This window comes from Anomaloglossus baeobatrachus, chromosome 2 (assembly GCF_048569485.1).
Source record: "Anomaloglossus baeobatrachus isolate aAnoBae1 chromosome 2, aAnoBae1.hap1, whole genome shotgun sequence".
In the NCBI taxonomy this organism is placed as follows: Eukaryota; Metazoa; Chordata; class Amphibia; order Anura; family Aromobatidae; genus Anomaloglossus; species Anomaloglossus baeobatrachus.
The window spans coordinates 141,651,826-141,668,771 of record NC_134354.1 but is presented as its reverse complement, the minus strand read 5'-3'; positions in this window follow the sequence as shown (position 1 = coordinate 141,668,771).

The following is a 16,946-nucleotide window of genomic DNA, read 5'->3' as shown; positions in this document are numbered from 1 at the left end:
GTAAATTAGGACATAAATGACTCAATGAAAAAGTAGTATGCTAATTATTATGTAATGGGAGAAAAAATTCTCCATATGTAGATTTTGTTGAGTTGTTCGTAGATAATGAATTTATGACTAGGAGCAATGTAATCCCATACAGACATATTATAAAGGTAACATAATTGGTTGGTATTTTGTGTAATGTATACTAAATAGAGATGAGTGATTATGTTCAGCACTACTCGGCAATCCATTGAGCATTCCGGTGCTCTGCACGCTCAGTACTTGATTGGATAATCTTGTGCTCGGGTACAATGCTCAATTTCCCACCCTCCATGTTTCGCATCTGTTTTTCAGCCACAAAACATGCGGGGATTTCCTGCCAATCAAGGCATTGCAGTAGCCATTTTGACTACTGGCATTACTGTTATTGGCTGGCTGTATTACATCACTGGATCTATATAAGATCTGTATTCACCATGGTTGGAGCACATTACCCAGAAATAGTATAGGGGGAGCTTCTGCTGAAGACGTGATAGTGTATTAGAGTGATTTTAGCTTTACAGTCCTTGCTGCTGCCAAGTAAAAAAATGTATTATATTTTTTAATTATACTACTCTTCGCTGCAATTACTGTAGAGAGAACTGGTGGAGAAAGGATAGGGTATTAGAGACATGTAGGCAGTAATTATTTCCTTACATTCCTTGCTGCTGTTACATTAACCTAAAGGTCCTTTTTAAGACTGAGTCAAAACTATTCTATTCTATAATAATATCGCTCTTAGCTGCAATTAGTGTAGGGAGAGCTGGTGGAGAAGGCATAGTGTATTAGAGACATGTATGCAGAGATTCTAGCCTTCCAAACCTTGCTGTTGCTATGTTATCCCACAAGTCCTTTTAAGGACTAATTCAAATCTATTCAATTCTCCAATAATAAGCTGCAATTAGTTGAGGGAGAGCTGGTGGAGAAGAGATAGTGTATTAGATACATAAAGGCAGGAATTCTACCCTAACAGACCTTACTGCTGTTATGTAAAACATCTATTATTTTCTATTCTCTAATAATAGCTGCAATTAGTGTAGGGAGAGGTTCTGGAAAAGGAAACAAAAGTGTATTAGAGGCATCTAAGCATCGGGTTTATAGCCTTACTGTCCTTGTTGCAACATAAAACCATAAGTCCTTATCAGGACTTATCTATTCTATTTTATTCTCTTCCATATTAATACTACTCTTAGCTGCATTTAGTGTAGGGAGAGTTGCTAAAGAAGGTATAGTTTTGCATTTCAGGCATATAGGCATGGTTTATTGCCTTACAGTCCTTGATGCTGCAACCTAAAACCAAAAACCCTTTTTAGGTCTACATCCACTCTCTTCCCTATTAATACCACTGTTTGTTGCATTCATTGTAGGGATAACTGCTGCAGGAGGAATAGTTTTGGACTAGAGGCATATAGGCAGGGTTTATTGCTTTATAGTTCTTCTATAGGTATACAGCTACTGCAAACTAAATGCTTTGTTCAGGGCACAGGTGATATTATGGGACATGTGCTGGTGTAAGTAAGGTATGGCACACTGGGAAATATAGTGTCATCTGTAGACCGAGTAGTGCAGGTTCCATGAGGTTGCAGAAAGCCTGTCCACGCGCCTAAGGGCCCACTCACACTTGCGCTATTTTGACGCAAACGGAATCCGTCAATAATGTAGTACAGTTCATTTATTTACAGTGGAAGCGCGACATCGTGTGGACACAAGCGGTACTGCATGACACACACACGTGCCATAGTAACGCACTTCCACTGTAAATAAATGAACTGTACTACATTACTGACGGATTCCATTTGCGTCAAAATAGCGCAAGTGTGAGTGGGCCCTAAACAGCAAAATTTCCAAGACAAGCAATCAGGATATGCAAACATGTAGCACCCTGTGTAATTTCTTTTTCCTGTCCACCTGGTCCATGTGCAAAGCTTTCTGTTTAATTGTGAACAGTGAGAATTTGAGTAAACACAGAAGTGGGATGGTTACGCTGATTATGTTGTCATCGCCACTCACCATCTTGGTTGATTCCTCAAAGTTTTCTAGAACTTCACAGATGTCATACATCCATGACCGCTCATCATTTCTTATGTGCGGAGGCTTTCCGGAATACTGACGGATATGTTGTAGTAGGTATTTAACTACTACCCTCTGCTGCTAACAAAGCCTTGCCAACATGTGTAATGTTGAGTTCCAGCACGTAGTCATGTTGCGCACCAATCGGTGAGGTGGCACTTGCAAGCGCTTCTGCAGCACTGCCAGAGCGGTGGCAACTGTACCTGAATTGCGGAGATGGGTGAACATGTCAAGCAACTTGAACCACTAAGTTGTGCAGGTAGGCCTGGCATAGTACATGTGCAAGCTTTCCAACCTTCCGAGCCGCCACCAGGATATGGCTATTATCAGACATGACCATGTCTGGTTGTAGGTTCAGCGGCAAGAGCCACAGATCTCTCTGGTCTGTTATACCTTTCAACAACTCTGCGGTGGTTTGCTGTTGGTACCTAAACAAATTAGTTTCAGCAGATCCTATTGTGCTTCACCAAGAAAGGGCTGCAATGCTTCCAGCTTGCAACTGATATGAATGACATGCTCCAATTTCGAGATGAAGGAGGAGGTGGCGCAGCAAGTTGTGTGGGAAGTGGTGGAAACCCTTATGGAACTAGGGGTCCGACTTGGCCTCGGCCTCCATAAGGTTCAGTCAGTGTGCTGTCACGGAATTGTTGCATCCCTGGCCATAAGTACTTGTCCACATGTCGGTCATTAAATGGGCCTTCCCAGTACCAGCGTTGGTCAGGGCATGAGTGATGTTATGGAACACATGCTGGTGCAAAGCAGGAATGGCACACAGTAAAAAATAGTGGCAGTTAGGGACCGAGTACCAATGGATGGCCCTCTAATAAAAATGAGTCAGGGCCGCTTGATAGCCCTCAAAAAAATATGACTGAGGGCATCATGATAACCCTCTAATAATTATGAGTGAGGGCTGCCTGATGGCCCTCTAAAGATTTTGGAGCTAAGGCCACATGATGAACCTGTTATGGTGGAGAAGGAGGAAGAAAACAAGAAAAAGAAAAAAACATGAACCGTATATGCTTTTTTTGGGTGGGAAGGGGGGTATAAAAATACACCAGAAAAAGGGAACATTTGATTTGGCATTATGTTCCATTGCTGTCATATAGTAACCCAGCTATTAAGACTTTGCTCCAATGTTGTATTCTTGCGGCATTTTTAATGAGTTTTGTGCAAATTAGACGTAAAGATGAGCAAACATTTCAAAGTTTGGTTCGCCGAGCCTTACCAATTAAACGCTATGTTCGTCGAGCTGTTCGTCTAGCCTTTTCGAATCTCATTGGACTCAATGGGAGGCCACAGTCTGAGCTAGCATAGAGTAGTGGGCAGGACAGTATGGGCGGTGGAAGGGGGGTGAATATTCATTTGCAATTAACACACGTTCCAATCACTGATGCCAGCCAGTTGCCACGGGAAGGGGGTGAATATTAATTTCCATTCACACACAATGCAATCACTGACGTCGGCACAGAGGGGTGGGCGAGGGGAGTGAATATTAATTTTCCATTAATGGGTGACCCAATCACTGACACCAATACAAAATATAACACATTACCTCAAAATAAGCCCTAGTACATTTTTTGGAGCAAAAAATAATATTAGACCTTGCCTTATTTTTGGGGAAACATGGTATGACACTGGACAGAGAAATATAACCTGGAAGAGTTCTATTATCAGCCTGCAGCAATTGCTATGCAAGTTGAGTCATACAGTGAATGAAACACAACAAAACAAATTTCAATATCATATAATTGCCAAAACAAAATCAAGCTATTTGAATGACTGCACAAAGTGTTGGCAGACATAAAACATGAATGACAGACAGTGAGTCACCAGTCTAAATATTTACAGTGGTGCTTGAAAGTTTGTGAACAAGTCAGAATTTTCCATATTTCTGCATAAATTTGACCTAAAGCTTCATTAGATTTTCACAAACAGTAAAAATGGATAAAGAAAACCAAATCAATCAAAAGATTCAAAGGGCAGATAGTGACTTTTTCGATTCCTTTTGCCAATAGTTAGCACTAAAGCTCTAGTCCTCTTCCTCTTCTCTTAAAGGTAGGGTGTCACATTTTTTTATTTTTGTATTAATAATAGTGATTATGAATCAAGTATTTTTAATACAAAATTAAACTCACTGTTTATTTAGTTATTATTTAATTCTAGTTTTACTGAAGCACTGGGGGCTGCCATGCTGGATTTGCTGTGTGTAACGACAGTTACTCACCTCCTTTATGGCAGCCCCTGTGCATTCACTCTGATAGTCGGAATCCAACCCCTAGGCTTATTACAGGAGAGCGTGCGTGGCAGAGCATTGTGTGTGCGTGTGGCAGAGCATTTTGTGTGTGCGTGCATAGCAGTGCATTGTGTGTGTGTCGCGGGCGGGGAAGAGGGTGTCAGCACACCGCGCTCACCCCTTCTGCTCGGGTCCGGCAGCTGCTCAGTGGTGGCTCGAGCGGTGGGCCGGATCCCGGGGTTTCTCGAGCGACACTCCTCGCCCGTGAGTGAAAGGGGGTGTTTGTTGAGTGTGGGGATTGTTATAGTTCGTGACGCCACCCACGGTTGTGGTGATTTCACCACCGCTCCTCAATGTGGGGATCCCGGGGATGGTGATGTGGAGCAGCCAGTTGTTGTGTTGCCCCTCCGTGGGTAGGGGTTGGTGATCCCGGGGCCCAGTGGGGTACAGGGGCGCAGGGGCAGCGCTGTGCCTTGCGGCACTGAGGTACTCACTCAGCCAGTAAACACGACACAGTTCTCGGTAAACAAACGGCTGGTTGGACGGGTCCCTCGGACGGTTCACGGTGCTGCGGTTCCCTGCAGTTAGCGGTGACGGTCTCTTCCTTGCACCTTTGAAATGTCTGTTTGGTAGCGGTGGATTCCCACCGGTTACCCGCTCCCCGACTGCAATCTGTGCCGGAGGAGCTCCACACTTTGCCCGCAGGCGCCGGCCCTGGGAAACTGGTGCCTTGGCGGTGGCGGTGTTTCCCCGTTGTGGTTGGACCTTTGCCGTCAATCAGGACTTGCTTGTTGGGGGATCTACGTCCCCTTCACTAATGGATTTAGCAATTTACAGCGACTCCAAGCCTTGCTGGGATCCGAAAGCCCCTGCTCTGGTGCTGACTGCCCTTTGTATACTGCTCCAGACCCCCGGATACACACAGCCTCCGTGGCCCTTCCAGCAACCTCCAGACAGTCCCACTGCAGATCTTCACCACTGTCTGCTGACCTTGCTGACTCCGTCTGGGCACACAGCCACAGACCAACTTCAGGCTCTCTTTCTTTACTTCACTGCTGTTTCACTCTAGCTCCCTCCTGAGCTACACTCTGTTCACCTCCTACTCCTTTCTCCTCCCTGGCTGAACAACCTGTTGTTTACTCAAGCTCGTCCCTGAGCTATCTGCTCTTCACTCATGCCCTGCCTGGGCTACTCTGCCTGGTTACTTCCTGCCTCCAGAGTTGTGAGCTCCTCGATGGGCGGAGCCAACCGCCTGGCCCACCCCCTGGTGTGCATCATCAGACTCCTGGAGGAAGGCAACAAGGATTTGTGGGTTAGCTGGTGTACCTACAGGGAATGTGGGGTGCGTGTGTGTTGTTATCTGTGTCCCCTGGCTTGCCCAAGGCGACACATGTGCGTGCGTGGTAGAGCATTGTGTCAGCGTGCATGGCAGAGCATTGTGTGTGCATGCGTGTGGCAGAGCATTGTGTGCGCGTACGTGTCAGAGCATTGTGTGTGCGTGCATAGCAGAGCAATGTGTGTGGCAGAGCATTTTGTGTGTGCGTGTGGGGCAGAGCACTATGCGTGCGTGCGTGGCAGAGCATTGTGTGTGCGTGCGTGTGGCAGAGCATTGTGTTTGCGAGCGTGGCAAAGCATTATGTGTGCGCGCGTGGCAGAGCATTGTGTGTGCGTGCATGCAGAGCATTGTGTGTGTGTGTGTGTGCGGGCGTGCGTGTGGGAGAGAATTTTGTGTGTGTGCATGGCAGAGCATTTTGTGTGTGCATGCATGTGGCAGAGCATTTTGTGCGGGAGTGTGGCAGAGCATTTTGTGTGTGCGTGCATGGCAGTGCATTGTGTGTGCATGCGTGTGGCAGAGCATTGTGTGTGCGAGCGTGTGGCAGAGCATTGTGTATGCATGTGTGTGGCAGAGCATTATGTGTGCATGCGTGGCAGTGCATTGTGTGTGCGTGCATGGCAGAGAATTGTGTCAGCGCGTGTCACGGGCGGCGGGGCGCTGCTCTCACTAACGCTCGGGTCCGGCGCTGCTGCGGCTGCTCGGTGGCTCTAGCGGTGGGCCGGATCCGGGGTCTCGAGCAGCACTCCTCGCCCGTGAGTGAAAAGGGGGTGGTTTGGTTTGGGGATTTAGCCCGTGACGCCACCCACGGGTTGTGAAGATGGGCACCACCGCTGCTGGTGATGGGGATCCCGGGAGCGATGGTAGGGAGCAGCTGGGATGTTGTTTTCTCCCTCCGTGGGTAGGGGTTGGTGGTCCCGGGGCCCGGTGGTGTGACGGGGAGGCAGGGTCGGTGAGGTGCAGGGTTGCAGGGACAGAGCGGCGCGGTGCCGGATGGCACGGGTGTACGCACTCAGCAATTGATGCACAAAGTTTCCGGTAAACCAAACGGCTGGATGGACGGGTCCCGCAGCCGGCTGCAGTGTCTCTCCCCGGACAGGTGATGGTGGCTGTCTCTCCCTGAACCTTTGTGTACTGTGTTGACTCCAATGGCTTCCCAACGGTAGTCCGCTCCCCGGTGTATAGATACCGGAGGAGCCCGTTTTGCCCGCAGGCACTGGCCCTCGGATTTCTAGCCGGTGGCGGTGGCTGTATATCCCCACAGTGTGAGCGGTTGCCTTCAATCGGGACTTGGTTGTTAGGGAACCCCGGGGGTTCCTGTCACATTCGGATTTGACTATTGACGGCGGCTCTAAGCCTGGTCGGGGTCCGATGGCCCTGCCTGTGTGCTTAGCTTCACTCCGTTTCCCGGTCCGGTACCGGTGGGCCACCGCCCAGCCCCGGTCCTTACGGCTCTGCGGAGTTCCACCAACTCCTGCAGACGGCCACCACCATCTGCCAACCTTGCTCTCAGTGCCTGGGCCCCTACCCAGACACTCGCAGTATGTGACCTCTCGCTTTCACCTCCTGAACTGATCTACTGCTTTTCCCGCCTCCAGGCCTGTGAACTCCTCGGTGGGCGCGGTCAACCGCCTTGCTCCGCCCCACCTGGTGTGGACATCAGACCCTGGAGGGGGGCAACAAGGGTTTTGTGTCTGACTAATGTAACTGTCTGGGGGATGGGGGTGTGTGTGTTTTTGTCTGTGACTACCTGGCTAGTCCAAGGCGCCACACGTGCATGACAGAGCATTGTGTGTATTGGGGGGTGCTACTGCTATGGACAATAAGAAACACGCTGCCACTTTAAGAGACAGAAACCTCCCCGTGTTGAGGGGTAATGGAATGTTCTGCTCCCCCTGCAGAAAGTGTGCTAATGGACAGCTCGAGTGTAAGAAGAGAAGTGAGTTTCTGTTTTGATTTTAGAAGTGTGTGAAGGAACACACAGCCGGTGTGTCTCGGAGGATTGGAGTTTTTCTTCTGAATCGAGAGAGAGACTCACATATCCCAGGGAACCAGCAAGTAATTGGACGCAAGAAGAAGATTTTGATCTCCTTAACCCGGCCCAGGAGAAGTGTGCACCTCCGGATGAGACTGTTGTTGAGGGGCCCCTGGGACTGGATCCACGTCCCCAGCATCACTGTGAGTTGAATATTGTGCACATACTAGGAGCTAAAGTAGGCTTCAGTAGGTAGAACACGGCATCCGTGTGGCTCGTTTAGCAGAGGCCAGAGATGTTACGTGTAGACTAGCATTGTACCTGACTGTTTATGTGTTTCTTGAACCTGTAATAGTTGAAGCACCGTGCTATTGAGCGGACCAGCTAGAGAATACAAAAGTGTTGTTAAATCACGTTCTGCCACTGTATAGCCCGTGCCTGAACCTGCCTTCTCCACATCTTTCCCCGCCTGTTAATAAATACACCCTTTTTGTTCGCACCTCGTCTTGTGTACTGTAACCTACCCTGCATTGCGGTGGTCCTCTCGGCCATCGCTTCAAGTGGCGCTGCGAGCAGGGTACGGTCACCAAGATGGAGGCAGCAGACAGCAACGGCGGGAACGCTAATGTTAATTGGGGTGCTGTGGGCAATGGTGGAACCCCTGCAAGGACACTTCCAATGGGCACCATATTTAGTGTGCTACCAAAATTCGATGGCAATAACATGGCACTGTGCGACTGGGTGTCCCGGCTGCAGAGCACCCTGAAAGTGTATAACATCGGCCCAGAGCTTGAGGTGGACATCGCTTTGACTGCCCTAGAGGGAGAAGCACGTAGAAATGTCTGTTTACAACCAGAACCCACCCGTAGTACCCTGAAAGAGTTAGTTGGATTCTTGGAAGAGATCTATGGCGAGACTGCTAGCGTGGGACATCTTCGCACCAAATTTTTTTCGAGGCTGCAGCGGGATGAAGAAGGGATCTCTCAGTATGCAACAGCACTACAAGAAGTGTTAGCGGAGGTCCAGAGAAAGGAGTCAGATGGACTTGGCGACATAGGCTCTACCGACCGGATACTCCGGGAACAGTTTATTCTGGGATTGCCTAGCGTATCCTTGCGGCGAGCCCTGGCAGAACGGGTCTGAGCGAATCCGGCTCTTACTTTTCGTCAAATCCTAGCAGAAGCAGTAGCCCGAAGTAAAGAAGAAAGTTACGCATCTGGGGTGGTGCGCGTCGAAACCGCCACCTCCAGAGTGGACCCAAACTGCCAGGTGGGACTGGTCCAGGTGGTGCAAGATTTACAGAAATCCATTCTCAACGTACAGGAGAAGCTGACCCAGATGGAGCAAAGAACGAGGGACTTGTCTGGTAAACATCCCTACCCAGCTGCATCCTCCTCCTTCCAACCTGGCCCATCATACTCACGCAATAATTTCTCGGCTCTATCAATGGGGGACTGGAGGCTGCAGGCTTCCTCTCGTCAGCCACCAGAGGCATGAGGTATTCCCCAGCGAGGAGAAGACATCCACTGCTGGGGATGTGGAGGTCGGGTGCATATTGCCAGGGGGTGCCGGAATAACACTCAAAGTCAACGGAAGCCATCGTTAGACTACCAACCCCCGCAGTAGTGCGGCACTCTGTGGGGGAGGCGAGAAGGGAGGCCGCTCCGTATCATAACGAACATTTGATCGCTGGTTGTCCCATCCTACGTGCTGAATTCGAGAGTGTCCCAGTGAATTGCTTGATAGATACCGGGTCACTAGTGACGACGATGCCAGAAGCATATTTCAATCAACATTTCTAGACACTGGCTAGGCCAGAGAAAGAGACCCTGATCCGGGTGATTGCTGCTAATCAACAACCGATCCCGGTCACAGGAGTTGTGTGGATGAATGTTCGAATCTGTGGGCAAGAAGTGGGGAAAAAAGGGATCCTACTAGTCCCCGAGCCCATCAACGAAGATGTACCTGTAATATTGGGGATGAATGTCCTACGTGAATTAGATCAGATTATGTTCACCAAACGGGGACCCGGATACTGGAAGCAAGCTACTACACATAAGCCTACACAGGAAGCACTTCAACGGCTGATCCGCGTCTGTGGGACGCAGAAGAGTGTGCCATCTCATCAGACGGTAGGGGTCATCAGGGCTCCTGGGAAGGAACCTATAATCCTGCCTCCCGGCCGAGAAAGTATATTACACCTCCCAGTGGGAACCTATCGCAATCTCGATGGGATAGAAGTGATTGTTCAGCCTGTAGCAACCGGAAGAGTGGACCAAGAAGTTATGATAGCTCGTACGGTAGCTGTGGTCCAACAAGGACGCGTCCCTATCAGAGCCTTAAATGTGGGCCCCGGTGAGGCCACCTTGCCTCGAGGGACGGATCTGGCCCTGGTGTACGTACATAAAGGCGAGGTAATGAGTCATAAAGAGATATCCTTATCGCCGATAGAAGGTGTGGGGTGGACCCTAGCAGTCTCTGCGAGGGCCAAAGAGATGCCATCCCCAGAGTGGAGTGGAAAGGCCATCCTCGATCAGATGGAAGTGGATGTGAATTCGCTGGGCCCTGAGTGTGTGCAAGCAGTAGAAACTATGCTGTGGGAAAACCAGGCCGCATTCGCTCGCCACGCTGAAGATTTCAGCTGCACTGAAGCCATCATGCATGAGATACCGACCGGGGAAGCTCTTCCGTTTCGAGAACGGTACCGACAGATCCCTCCCAAGATGTACCAAGAGGTAAAGACGTTACTAAAGCAGATGCTGGATTCAGGAATAGTGCAGGGCAGCTAGAGCCCTTGGGCGGCCCCGGTGGTACTCGTCAAGAAAAAGGATGGAACCATCCGGTTCTGTGTAGACTACAGAAAACTCAACGCTTGTACCGTTCGCGATTCGTACCCATTACCACGAATCGAAGAATCCTTGACGGCCTTGGGGAAGGCCAAGTACTTCTCCACCTTGGATTTAGCAAGCGAGTACTGGCAAGTACCTGTGGCGGAAAAAGACAAAGCCAAGACCGCGTTCATCCTCCCGATGGGATTGTTTGAGCTTAACCGGATGCCCTTCGGACTCTCCAATGCTCCAGGCACGTTTCAACGGCTGATGGAAAAGGGCTTGGGAGACCTAAATTTTGAAGCGACCCTGATCTATCTGGATGACATCATCGTGTTCTCGGCCACGTTCAAAGAACACCTTGACCGGCTTGGACAGGTACTCGGGAGACTGCAGGCTCATAATCTGAAGGTAAAGCCCAAAAAATGCCACCTCTTCAAGAGAGAGATCGAGTACCTGGGCCACACAGTATCACAAGATGGAGTCCTACCCTCTGCAGAAAAGGTGGCGGCCATTCAGAAGTGGCCAGTCCCTTGAACGGTGAGGGAACTCAAGGCATTTCTTGGACTCGCCAGGTATTACCGCCGGTTCGTCAAAGACTTCGCAAAGGTGGCGGGTCCTTTGACCGAGCTGCTGAGGGGGACCGCCGGAGTGTCGAAGAACCAGGGCATCTCTTGGGCTCAGAGACAAAATGAGGCTTTTCAGGCTTTGAAGAATGCCCTTACTTCAGCCCCGATCCTGGCCTATGCGGACTTCGACCGACCATTCCTGCTGTATACAGATGGTATCCTTCATGGACTCGGTGCCGTATTGTCTCAGATGCAAAATGGACATGAGAGAGTCATTGGCTATGCCAGTAGGTCCCTGCCGGACAGTGAAAGAAACCCCCATAATTACAGCTCCTTTCGACTAGAGCTCCTGGCCCTAGTGTAGGCCATGACAGAGAAATTTGCTGGCTTCCTGACAGGAACCAAGATCCAGGTCCGGACAGACAATAATCCTCTGGCCCACCTTGAGAATACCAAATTGGGAGCCTTGGAACAACGGTGGGTGGCTCGCCTTGCAAAGTTTGACTTTACCATCTGTTATCGCCCTGCTACTGAAAACGCAAATGCGGATGGGCTGTCAAGAGTGATGGTGGAGACCCCAGTGGGGGATCTCGATGAACGATTAGAGGAGGAAGAAACGCCAGACTTTAGCAAGTTTGGGCCCTCGGTGGTTGCGTCCCAGTTGAGTAGGCAGGCTTGCACGCTGCCCCGATCCCTGGGGAGAACCAGTGAAGAATGGGGATGTGCTCAAGATGCAGACGAAGGGCTGCAACAGATGAAACACTGGGTAACTAAGAAGCAGAAGCCAGACAAACAAGAAAGGGCTAACCTGGACGCCGAGATGAAGAGTGTCTTACACCAGTGGGATAGACTGGAAGTTCGAGGATCAGTGTTATATCGTAAGAGACAACAGCCAAAAGATATAGAAGCAAGATGGCAGGTGGTCATCCCCGGAAAAATGGCTCAAGAGGTAGCTAAGGAAGCTCACGAGTTTGGCGCTCACTTTGGACCTGCAAAGACCTACCAATGGTTACAGCAGTATGTGTACTGCCCCAGGTTGGAGTCTGTGGTGGAAGAGGTTTGCCGGCAATGTCGAGTCTGCGACCTCGTTTAAAGCACCAAACAAAGGGCACCCGTTCAGACCATACAGACCAAAGAACCGCTAGAACTGTTGATGATTGATTATCTCCTCGTGGGACACTCCACTCGGGGACTACAATACTGTTTAGTTATGACCGACCATTTCTCCAAGTTCGCTGTAGTCACCCCGACTAGAGATCAGACTGCTGAGTCGGCGGCACCGGCCATCTGCCAAGACTTCATCCGGGTGTATGGATGCCCGAAGCGGATCCACTCCGTTCAAGGTGCATGTTTTCAAGGCAAGGTGATGGAGGAATTATGTCGTATGTATGACATCGAGCGATCTCAGACTACACCTTACCATCCCCAAGGCAATGGAGCATGTGAACGCTTCAACCGAACTCTACTTCAAATGCTGAGAACATTAGAGGAAGATAAGAAGGCATGTTGGCCGGATTACCTGGCAGTACTGGTCTGGGCCTACAATAACCGAGTTCACTCCACTACAGGTTACACCCCATATCTACTGCTGTTTGGAAGAGTTGGGCGAGAAATCATCGAGCTGAATTTGGAGCAGCCAGAGGATTTCATGGAACGAACTGTCACTTGGTGGGTGAAAGAACATCGACAACGATTACAGACGATACGTCGGTTGGCTTGTCAACAGCTACAGAAGAAAGAACATATGAGCCCTAAACCAATTCAAGAGATACCGCTTCAACCTGGAGATCGAGTGTTAGTCAGAGAGAAACGCCCCAAGGGTAAACTGAGTGAAAGATAGGAAGTTCAACCCTACAGAGTAATCGAACGGGTGTATGCTGACAGCCCGGTCTACAAGGTGCAAATTGAGAATGGAGCGTCCGGCCCTAGAGTACTACACAGAAATATGTTGCGACCATGCCGGTCTGAAGCTCTTTCTATGCCAAGATCCCCTGCAGTCTCTGCCCCACTCCCTGAACTTACGTCATCTGTGTGTGAAGTCGATGATGACTGGTGGACAGCCCCCGATGCAGGGGGGATCCTCAGCCTTCCGGAAACGGAGATCCCATGGATGAGCCGCTACCGCCATGGGAAGAAGAGACCAGCCAAGATTCCACTGCAGCTCCCACAGCAAGTGTTCCTCCGGAAGCTAGTCAAGCCGGGCCTGATAGTCAAGATCTTAGAAGATCTCAGAGGTCTACTGCAGGGGTTCCACCAATCCGATATGTTGAACAATGTACTAGGTCTGCTGTACTGCAATTGTTGTCTCCTCTACAGGTTTGAACCTTCTTTCAAAACACAGTGGGCTCGAAGCTGTGATGGCCGAGAACGACCATCATTAAGTGGGGAGGCATATTGGGGGGTGCTACTGCTATGGACAATAAGAAACACGCTGCCACTTTAAGAGACAGAAACCTCCCCGTGTTGAGGGGTAATGGAATGTTCTGCTCCCCCTGCAGAAAGTGTGCTAATGGACAGCTCGAGTGTAAGAAGAGAAGTGAGTTTCTGTTTTGATTTTAGAAGCGTGTGAAGGAACACACAGCCGGTGTGTCTCGGAGGATTGGAGTTTTTCTTCTGAATCGAGAGAGAGACTCACATATCCCAAGGAACCAGCGAGTAATCGGACGCAAGAAGAAGATTTTGATCTCCTTAACCCGGCCCAGGAGAAGTGCGCACCTCCGGATGAGACTGCTGTTGGGGGGCCCCTGGGACTGGATCCACGTCCTCAGCATCACTGTGAGTTGAATATTGTGCACATACTAGGGGCTAAAGTAGGCTTCAGTAGGTAGAACACGGCATCCGTGTGGCCCATTTAGCAGAAACCAGAGAGGTTACGTGTAGAGTAGCATTGTACCTGACTGTTTTTTGTGTTTCTTGAACCTGTAATAGTTGGAGCACCGTGCTATTGAGCGGACCAGCTAGAGAATACAAAAGTGTTGTTAAATCACGTTTTGCCACTGTATACCCCGTGCCTGAACCTGCCTTCTCCACATCTTTCCCCGCCTGTTAATAAATACACCCTTTTTATTCGCACCTCGTCTTGTGTACTGTAACCTACTCTGCACTGCGGTGGTCCTCTCGGCCATCGCTTCATGTGTGTGTGCATGGCAGAGCAATGTGTTTGCGAGTGTGGCAGAGCATTGAGTGTGCATGCAAGCAGAGCATTGTGTGTGCGTACATGGCAAAGCATTATGTGTGCGTGCGTGGCAGAGCATTGTGTGTGCGTGCATGACAGAGCATTGTATGTGCATTCGTGTGGCAGAGCATTGTGTGTGCATGTGTGGCAGAGCATTGTGTTTGCGAACGTGGCGGAGCATTGTGTGTGCGTGCGTGACAGAGCATTGTGTTTGCGTGCATGGCAGAGCATTGTGTGTGCGTGCGTGGCAGAGCATTGTGCGTGCATGCGTGTGGCAGAGCATTGTGAGTGTGTGTTCATGTGGCAGAGCATTTTGTGTGTGTGTGCATGGCAGAGCATTGTGTGCGTGCATGACAGAGCATTGTGGGTGAGCTTGTGGCAGAGCAATTTGGGTGGTCGTGCATGCAGAGCATTGCACCGTCATGCTGCCGTATATACACAGTGTTCACACGATATATAGTATATACACACAGTATATAGTATATAGACACAATACACGGTATATAGTATATACACACTCTGGCTCCGCCTCCCTCATGCTGCTCGGTCACACACACAGTATATACACACCGTACACATGGTATATAGTATATACACACAGTATATAGTATATACACACACTGGCTCCACCTCCCTCATGCTACTCGGTCACACACACAGTATATACACACTGTACACATGGTATAGAGTATATACACAAAGTATATAGTATATACACACAATACATGGTATATAGTATATACACACTCTGGCTCTGAATCGTTCATGCTGCTCAGTCACACACACAGTATTTACACAGTGTACATAAGGTATATAGTATATACACACAGTATATAGTATATGATCACAGTACATGGTATATAGTATATACACACGCTGACTCCGCCTCCCTCATGCTGCTCAGTCACACACACAGTATTTACACAGTGTACACACACACACTGTGTGCATCCGTGTTGCAGAGCATTGCGGGGGTGCATATGGCAGAACATTGTGGGAAGGTGTGCATGCAGCAGAGCATGGTTGGATCGGGGCATGCAGAATGTTATGTCAGGAGCACAATGTAGCTGTCCTTGGTGACACTTTAGACATTTGTGGTCACCAACAAAATGGCTCTGCACTGTGTCACTACACTTTATTCTCTTTTATCTGTTGGAAACACCCAGATTGGGAGGGGGAGTTGTGACATCACACACAGGAGAGCAGATTCTGCCCACATTTACTGCAGCTATAATCCAGGCTATTTCTACAGTAGTGTTTAACAGTTGAAAATATCAAACTTTTAATTTTTTTTTTATATATTTTGCTCAATTAAAAACAAATAATAATATTTAAACAAAATATTAAAACATTAATACTTAACATTTTTTCAGTTATTGAAATTTTTTTGGGGGCACTACACCTTCCCTTTAAAAGGCAATTTGAATTATTAAATTTACAGGGCAGAGTTGAATCTCATTTAAACCATCCTACACCAACTTTGCGCTCTCCACAATAAGAAACTTTTCCCATTAGATCTCCTGTCAGAGATTTTTCACTGAACCAAACCAGTGCTCCTACTTTTCACCAATGAGGGAAAAAGTCTCTGAAATATGTGTCTCACATAGTCTTCTTTCCCCTAGCCATGGAAGCTTCAATTTTCATTTTCAATATTATAATTTTTTTATTATGCTAATGTGACGCCCCTGGACTATTCAGGTCGTCGCAGGGTACTGCATGGTTCTGGGTGTCTATCCTACAGTACTGCCTCCATCAGCATTCACAAATCCTAGATACACCTTGCACCACACCTGTCAGACACACCAGTGGGCTGCTTAAGCAGGAATAGGGCCGCCCACCTAGGGGTCAGACAGAGAGGTGGGAGGTGTCAAGTCAGTTCAGTAATAGCCCTCGAGCCGTGAGGAGCTCTGAGGAAGCTGGGAGTTGGAGCACTCAGGGGAGAAGTAAACTAGGTCACAGACGGTGGTCTCACCTATTGTACCATCACCCATTCCCTGTAGACTGTGAGCCCTCGCGGGCAGGGTCCTCTCTCCTTCTATACCAGTCTGTTTTGTACTGTTAATGATTGTTGTACGTATACCCTCTTTCACTTGTAAAGCGCCATGGAATAAATGGCGCTATAATAATAAATAATAATAATAATACAAAAAAAGTAAAAACAGGCAAATATAAACACACACTCATATATATAATATATCGTATACATATATATATATAAATATATATATATATATATATATATATACATATACACACACACACACACATATATATATATATATATATATATATATATACATACACACTCATATATTAGATATACAGTATATACACACACTCATATATAATAAAAAATATGTATCTATTATATAAAGTGTATGTGTGTATGTATGTGTGTCTGTGTGTGTGTGTATGTGTGTATGTCCGCTAAAGGAATCCGCACCGTCGCATTTACAATCATGAAATTTTGCACAGACGCCCCATGTGACCCAGGGAACGTCATAGACTATGTTATGACAGGAAAAATTAACCCCACACTTGACAGTTATGCGGGCGTCACATGATACGAGCGATCGTACCTGCCCCCGTTGTTTGTGGGTCACGGGCAATTAGTTGCCCGTGGCGCACAAAGTCGTTAAACCCCCGTCACATGTACTTACCTGCTGAGCGATGTCGCTGTGGGCGGCGAACATCCACTTCCTGAAGGTGGAGGGACGTTCGACGTCATAGCGATGTCAC